The sequence below is a fragment of the Bicyclus anynana genome, chromosome 23 (assembly GCF_947172395.1).
Source record: "Bicyclus anynana chromosome 23, ilBicAnyn1.1, whole genome shotgun sequence".
Taxonomy (NCBI): domain Eukaryota; kingdom Metazoa; phylum Arthropoda; class Insecta; order Lepidoptera; family Nymphalidae; genus Bicyclus; species Bicyclus anynana.
The window spans coordinates 7,651,693-7,660,710 of NC_069105.1; positions in this window are offsets into that span (position 1 = coordinate 7,651,693).

A 9,018-nucleotide genomic window follows, 5' to 3' on the forward strand; every position below is an offset into this window, starting at 1 on the left:
GCGTCATATAGCGGCATTTTTGCGACTTTCAGAAATTATGTATTATCTCCGAAACTATATAACTAATTAACATACTGTAAAGGGAAAATCTTATCTCTATAATATCCTTGTGATTATTAAATAATTTATTTTGATAAGGATTTAAGTTTAGTGGTGTAAATAATGACGTAAACCTTAGTTTAAAATTTAAATAATTTATTAAAGTACTAAAGGTACTATATCTGCTAAAATATAAAAGATAGATATATGGTGTCGCGAACTTTTTTGTAGAACTTTTAAAGGTTCAAAAAGCCTCCATACATTTATTTCAGTTATACGCAATGGTTGAGGCAGCGCATGCGAATAAGTAAGTTTTTCGGTCCGACCAGTAAGAGAAAACCCGCGATAACTCAGTAGTTATATATGATAGAAATAAAATATATAACCTATAGCACTCCCCGATAATGTAGCATTCTACTGGTGAAAGAATTTTTGAAATTGGACCAGTAGTTCCGAAGATTACCCCATTTCAAAAAATTGTTACAAACTTACAAACTTACAAACTTTACCTCTTTATAATATTAGTATAGATAGAAACAAAAACTACTCGACGGATTTTAATGAAACTTGGTACAATTATTCTTCATACTCCAGAGCAGGTTATAGTATACTTTTCATCACGCTACGACCAATAGGAGCAGAGCAGTGAAGGGAAATGTTGGAAAAACGGGAGAAGTTACTCCATTTTCTCAGCGTAAGGGCTGGATTATTGAGGTCTAGAGCGGACGAAGTCGCAGGCGTCCGCTAGTACTTAATATAAAAGTACCTACAAAACTACAAAACAGATTTCACGAATAGAAGAATTTTTAATACAATTGAATTCCATTGATTCATTGTACGTGTGCCAGATTGGATCCATCTCGTGGCAGGTAAAATCTCCGAGAACAGATTCCGGGACTTGTGACTCAGGTGCAGGTTTCAGATACGCCTTGAAGCGTAGCATTAGCGTTTGTAGAAAGAGAATCGACGTGCTTCATGGTTGCAGGCCCTGGTGATATAGGACTTGCTGCAGTATTCGCACGAGAGCTTTTTTAACGTCCGTTAAAAACTCTCGTGCGAATGTGGGCACGCTTCGGCTTATTACGAGTATAGAGAGATTTTTCTTCTCTATCCCACTACTACATATTGAAAACTAACCGTAATCATATTTGTTAGTTATTTTGTTAGGTTATTATTTATGCAATTTTATAGTGTTTAAGGCACAGCTTTACAAGTATCTACCGTAAAAGCTCCATAAGATTGTAGGTATACACTACACGTTACGTTTATTTTTTTTGGAAAAACGCCACATCTTTGGGATTTTATAGTGTTTTTCATACGTCTCCATTAATACAGTCTGTAGTAGCAGTTCAGTATTATGACGGTTTTGACGGCCTCCGTGGCGCAGTGGTATGCGCGGTGGATTTACAAGACGGAGGTCCTGGGTTCGATCCCCGGCTGGGCAGATTGAAATTTTCTTTAATTTGTCCAGGTCTGGCTGGTGGGAGGCTTCGGCCGTGGCTAGTTACCACCCTACCGGCAAAGACGTACCGCCAAGCGATTTAGCGTTCCGGTACGATGCCGTGTAGAAACCGAAAGGTGTGTGGATTTTCATCCTCCTCCTAACAAGTTAGCCCGCTTCCATCTTAGACTGCATCATCACTTACCATCAGGTGAGATTGTAGTCAAGGGCTAACTAGTAAAGAATAAAAAAAAAAAAAAAAAAAAACGGTTTTAAACAGTTTAATATCTTGAAAAACAATAAAAAGAACATAAAATAGTCACTCGTCAATGCGCCGAAACCGTATCTAAATTATAGTGAACGCAAAAAACTACGTTTTGCGTAGTTCTGCCGTCATTACAAGTACTTTTAGTTTTTATTAGTTCCGAGTCATTGTTTATTTTATCGCTTGATATACTGAATGACGATAATGATTTATATTTGAAACTTTCCACGGATTTTTAATAGTAGGTTAAGCGCAGAACAGTATCGTTGGGTTTCATGTGGCTTTATTAACTGCGCCCCGCGGTGTTACATGCGGAATTTAAGTATGTACGTACACGTAACTTACCTATTCCAGAATACAAAGCCTATGTGCCTATGTATATGTAATCCAGGCTATAATCTATTTCAATTCCAATTTTTAGATAATTCGGTTAACAGTAGTCGCGACGCGAAAGAGTAGGTAGAAAACAAACATCAGTTTTACTTAGCAAATACAATGGGTTTTTTCAGGATTAAAAGTAGGCTTTGAGTAAATCAGGGTATTTTCTGTCTTTGTTTTAAATTTTAGCTCAATCGGTTCAGAAGTTGCGTTAAGTAGTAACAAACATCAATCCCTCAGAAACAATGTATTTTTCCAGGATAAAAAGTAGCCTATCTGTTAATACTTCTTAACTTCCCAAATCGCTTTAGTAGCCGCAACGCAAAGATGGAACAAACATACACACTTACACACAAACTTTTGCCTTTATCTATATTAATATTATAAATAATAATAATAATAATTTATTTATTTCAAGCTTCAATAGGCTCATAATTGTGTTAGTAAAAATAGAATGTGTTAGTAACTTATAAACTATAGCAAAACTTATTCTATTAAATATATCGTACTAGTAATATGTGTGTCACTGCCGCTCCAATCCATTTGACATGGAACAGCAGTGATTCACATATTTACAGTTCAACCTGCTCGCAATCATTGCAAGAATGCTGTTGGTGCCGCCCCGCACCCTGCGCACCAAGGATCCACAACGTTTGCGCATTGTGGCGTAAAAACAGTCGACACGCGCATCCGCGAACATCCCCGATGCGCTACAAAAGCGGGGCAACCCCATCAACACCCTGAATGCGTTGTTGTATTGTACACGGAGAGCGTTATAAGATTTTTGAGAGTATTTGGCCCACAGACTGCACGTGTAGAAGCTAGTGCAGTATGCTCTGAACAAAGTAATTTTAACGGTATAGGAACACCGCGCAAACCTGCGGGCCAGCATATTAGCTCTTACTGATAACGCTCTCCGTTCTCTCTCGATATCAGTGTCGTCTCTAAGGTCAGGGGTCAACATGTGTCCAAGGTACTTGACTTTATTCACTCTCTCTAATGCTACGCGATTCAGCGAGATGGGTGGAAGGGTTAGATTTTTAGATGTTTTACCCTCTGCCTCAAAGACCATCACTACACTCTTTTTAGTGTTATAGGCAAGACCATGTTTCTCCACATAAGCCTCACATACAGCTATGAGCTTCCTGAGACCACAGATTGACGCACTCAACAGCACCATATCATCGGCGTAACTTATGTTATTTAAACACACTCCATCTATGTAGCAGCCGGTTCTAGTGCTGCTGAGCTCGCCAAGCAAGTCATCCACGTACAGGTTGAATAGCGTAGGTGAGCTTAACCCCCCCTGCCTCACTCCGCACTCCAACCCATACGAGTCTGACAATGCGCCTGCCCACCGGACATTGTTGACCTGGTTTCTATACCAATATTTAAAAATATTGGTGAGTTCTGGAGGTAGTTTTGCTTCCTCCATCTTTCGCCATAAGATGTCATAAGAAACCAGGTCAAATGCTTTAGACAAGTCCAGAAAACAGGCGTAAATCTGAGTCTTCCTCTTGGCATAGTATGTGACAGCATGCTTCAGCCCCAAAACAGCACTCTCAGTAGACAAACCATGTCGGAAACCAAATTGATTGTCGTGTGGTCTAAAGAAATTATTTAAGTGAGAGTTAAGCATGCTGTCAAATACCTTCGAGATGACAGTAGCCAATGAGATGGGCCTATAGTTGGTTTTATCGGATAAGTCCCCGGTTTTGTTTTTCACTATAGGCACAACTATAGTACGCATCATCTCACTGGGCATGTAGCTGTGGCTAATACAAATGTTGTACAACATGGCCAAGACCCTTGGTAGATGTGGCCCAGCATGTTGTAGATGCTCGATGCTAAGACCATCATGGCCCGGGGATTTACCTCTGGTCATATGCTTGATAGTGCTTTCAATTTCTTTATACTTGAATTGTATCCCCACCACCCTGTCAGTCTCAACATCAGGCATCAAATGAGAGGGCCCCAATGGCGATTTTACAAAAAAAGTGGTCCTTGAAAACATTGGAAATCGTTTCAGGGTCGCTCACGCCGCTGACGCTCACGGGTATAGAAGGCTAAGGCTAAGGCTAGGCTAAAACCCCTAAAGTCATTTTTAGAATGATGTGAGGCCAGAATGTCCATTTTTATCTGTTCTTCGTGGTTTTGACACCATTTTAAACGTACTTTGAAAATTCTTCTGGCCTCAGAAAAGCTGAAAGCTTAAGAGTTAAAAGCTTAAGAGATACCTAAAGCTGAAGAGTTTGTTTGTTTGATTGAACGCGCTAAACTCAGGAATTACTGGTCCGATTTGAAAATTTCTTACTGTATTAGGTAGCCCGTTTATCGAGGAAGGCTGTATGCTATATATTATCCCCATATTCCTACGGGAACAGGAACCACGCGAGTGAAACCGCGCGGCGGCAGTTAGTACTTAATATTAGTGTGATTTAAGATAAAGTCACCGACATAGCTCAACGAGTCGCAAAGCTGAAGTGGCAATGGGCGGCTCACATAGTTTGAAGAGCTGATGGACGTTGGGGTCCCAAGGTGCTGGAATGGCGACCCCGCACTAGAAAGCGCAGGGTTGTCGACCCCCCTACCAGGTGGACTGACGACATCAAGCGAGTCGCAGGGATTCGCTGGATGCAGTTGGCTCAGGATTGTGGTGTTTGGAAGTCCCTACAAAAGGCATATGTCCTGCAGTGGACGTCCATCGGCTGATATGACGATGATGATAAGATTAAAGCTGTACATTACAAACAGACACTTCAATTTTATTTATTTGTATAGATAACGTTAATAAATTGGTTACCCAGATCTGAGCGAAGCTTCCAGTGACGTAGACGCCCTACCTGCGTCAATACGTATTTTCAGTGAGCAGTTAGTACGCGCTACGTGATGTTTGAGTTTTATAGCACACTTACTCGTGCCACAAACCTGTACCTACTGTAGTGCAGGAGCTAGTGGGAAATATTGACGTATAGCTTGGTAAAACTGTGCGTCCTGCTATAGTATAGGATTTAGTGGACAATATTGATAAAAGTGTCAGTAAATAACTCGGTGCGTATTTTCACGTAGTACTTGTACTTACCTACGGCATGATATTCGATTTTTAAATCAGTATGATGTCGAAAATATTGCTCTCTCTTTTTGGCGAAAGAGATTGTAATTACTGGGACCGCTATTGGTCGACAATATGTCCTTTCTCTTCATAAGATATTACGCAGATTCGCACGTTAATAAGAGTGTTGTTTAAGTAAGAATGTTATTTCAGATGTACCTATATTATTTTATAAGAAACTTACTGTCGAACAGTAAAATAGTTAGTTAAGTATCTAATAATAATTTTAGAGCTTATTTTTTACAGCAGTAAGCACGTTCCAATGTGTAACAAATAATTTTTCTAAACAAATCTTTTCTATACCAAGTTTATAAGCACACATTTTTTTATTAATCTGCCAAAGGCTTTTGAGGTTTTTTTGACGTTTTTTTTGACATTACATTGTTGTTATAATTGCGAGCTTTTACTAAGCAACACTGCATAATTGTCCATCATCTCTTGGACTACAATGCGTGTGCGTGTATAACAGATGAAATTATAAGCGCTACTGTAAGCTTCTCGGAACAAGCTTTATAGCGAGAGTGCTTGCGTCAGACTTACTTCCTAGATACTCAAGCGTGGGCGTGACGTATTCACAGGTAGGCACTATAGCTTCGCAAATTCGTTCGTAGCACGTGGTAACACTCCTGATAGTCCGCGCGGGCCGGGGGGCGTGTAGCGATGAATGAACTATGCCTAATCAATCTGCTGGCCTATTCACTAATTTGGTTTTTATTAACAACTTATTAAAAGAAACAAATCAAATAAGAAATTTCATCTGATACTGTATATAATATTCATGGGTTGTCAGTATGCACCGGATGACATTTGTTACATAGAATCAGTGGCGTAGCTTGCCTGTATCAAAATAGTTGGCCCAATAGACGAGCGGCAAAACCCGAAAATCTCTTTATTTATTTTATTTATACTTTATTGCACAAAACAAAAACAATAACAATGAAAACAAAAGAAAGCATAGAAAACAAGTATGTGCAAAGGCGGTCTTATTGCTTAGTTTTTTAGGTTTTTTTCTCCGGGAAGTAACAGATTAAGAAAGATTGTTTGTTAAATTTTTTTCTAATTTTTGCTTCCACACTTACGGGGCCCCTGTAGTCACTGGGCCCGCACTACCCACACGCAATAAAAAATACAAATATTAGATTTAAGTCACGTGACTATTTTTTTTCGTATTTCTGAAAAACCCTTTCATTTGATAGCAAACCCTTTCATTTGATATCATCAAATTATATTTATTCATTATAATTATTAATTATAATTATAGATATTGATGGGGGTGCATTTCAAACAGCCAGTCAGCCATCTTCGGAAGGCCGCCATATTGGATTTGTAATGACGTTTCTTAGCTAGTCATGTATTGTCATCAGAACTCAGAACGTGTGCTAACATCCTAATCGAAGCCAGGAAGTGGATCAAATTAATATTCCAAGATTTTCTTCAAGTGAAGCTAATATAAAGCGTGTTAAAAGTAAAAATTTTAATAAAAAAAAATACAACCGACTTCAAAACCTAAAAACGTACCCCCTAAACTAAAAAGCGAAAAATAACATCATAATATGTTCTACCTGCTGACCAGTATGGAGGCGGTGCTAAGCCTTAATTGACCTTGGTCTTCATCATCAGACCCCTAATAACAGACACAACTCATCTAGGTAGAAAGTTCTCAGCAATACGAATTAATCAAGGCCAATCAAGGTAGTTACTGTAAACTGTTAAGGAGTCTGGAGTTAACTGTTAAGACCCTTAATTGTCCTTGGTCTTCATCACCAAACCCCTAAATGACAGTCAAAACCTATCTATGTGGAAAGTCTCATTAATACAAATTAATCAAGCCCAAACACAAGGTAACTGCTGTAAATCGCCGAGGAGTTTCCTCTTCTGTTTTATGGCTCCATCATCAGATCGATTTTAAACCTTCATGAAATTGTAGTGCTTAAAAGTACTGAATGGAAAAGTTTACGAACGCACTAGGCACCCATATAATTTTCGAAAGTTCCCCTCAATTCCTCCAGGATTCCATCATCAGATCTTGACATGATGGCCAATGGGACTATACCGTTTCAAACAAAAAAGATTTTTTGAAATCGGTCCAGGCGTCTTTGAGTAATCGGTGTACATACATAACAAAAAAAAAAATACCGACCGAATTGAGAACCTCCTCATTTTTGAAGTCGGTTAAAAGTAGACTTTACTGCGGGTACTGCATATTATCTCTACGTATTGTTGACGTTACAATTCGCTATCAATATATAAATTGAAAGTTTTCCGTCGCGCGGTCATAACGGATTACATTGAAAGCGATAATTATACTGTTTTCGTCCCTTATCAGTCCCTGATAACAGGCCGCTCGACATTATTGTTTTCGAACTTAATAAACTACTCATCAGTAACATATTCGGGTCACTGTTGAGCACGAGTCTCCTTTTAGAATGATAGTTAGTGTTTTTTTCGTTCTAATTTGGCACGGGGGCAGATAGACAATAAAACTTCTTCTTGAGCTTGAATCACATTTATGTAATAATATTTAACATTTATAAAATACAACAATTAATGTAATTTATAATTTGGAGAAAAATATTAGCTAATACATGGCGATGACAAAAAGGTAAAAAAAAAGTAAGAGTGACATCTCGACAGAAAGTTGCCAGAGTGCAAAAATACACAGTGTTGTCACATTTAATAGGAGCAATAATTTAGGATGTACATACACACAATTCAACATTTTTTTATTATTTACAAGTTAGCCCTTGACTATAATCTCACCTGATGGTAAGTGATGATGCAGTCTAAGATGGAAGCGATCCATCAGCCAAAAAGTCTACCACACTGGCCCAATGTTGGTAGATGTCACGTCATACACGTAGAGAATGCAGAAAACAATCAGATTTACTCACCGTGTTTTTCCTTTACCGTTTTGCGACACGTGATATTTAATTTCTTAACACACATAACAGTAAAGCTGCATGCTTCGAACCGGATTCAAACCTACGCCCTCAGAATCGAAGGCAGAGGTCATATCCACTGGGCTATTACGGCTCTTCTTACATTGAAAGCGATAATTATTCTGTTTTCGCTCCTTATCAGCGCCTGATAACAGTCCACTCGACATTATTATTTTCGAACATAATAAACTACTCAATGAGTGTAAATGTTGTGATATTAACTCATTTTCAACTCATCACTCATCGGTAGGTAAGATATATAGGTAACTAGCTGACGTCGCGCGGTTTCACCCGCGTGGTTCCCGTTCCCGTAGAAATATGGGGATAATATATAGCCTATAGCCTTCCTCGTTAAATGGGCTACCTAACACTCAAAAGAATTTTTCAAATCGGACCTGAGATTAGCGCGTTCAATCAAACAAACAAACTCTTCAGCTTTATAATATTAGAATAGATTTTGTTATTGTTTTTCGATTAAAACTATATGATAGTGTATTTTTCACAGAACATAATATTACACTAATATTATAAAGGCAAATGTTTGTGTGTGTCTGTGTATGTTACTTACGCTGAAGCGATTTGGCTAAAATTTGGAATGGAAATAGATTTCACTCTGGATTAACACATGGGCTACATTCCATCCTGGAAAATATCATGGTTCCCGTGGGATTTCTGTTAAACAGAATTTGACGCAGACGGAGTCACGGCTAAGCTGAAATTACTTTGAGAATGCTTCATCCCGGAAAAATCCGGACGAAGTCGAGGGCTTCCGCTAGTAATAGATAAAGCGCTTAAGCGCTATAAAGCTGGTATTTTTATTAGCAAGAATTCAGTTTTTCACAAA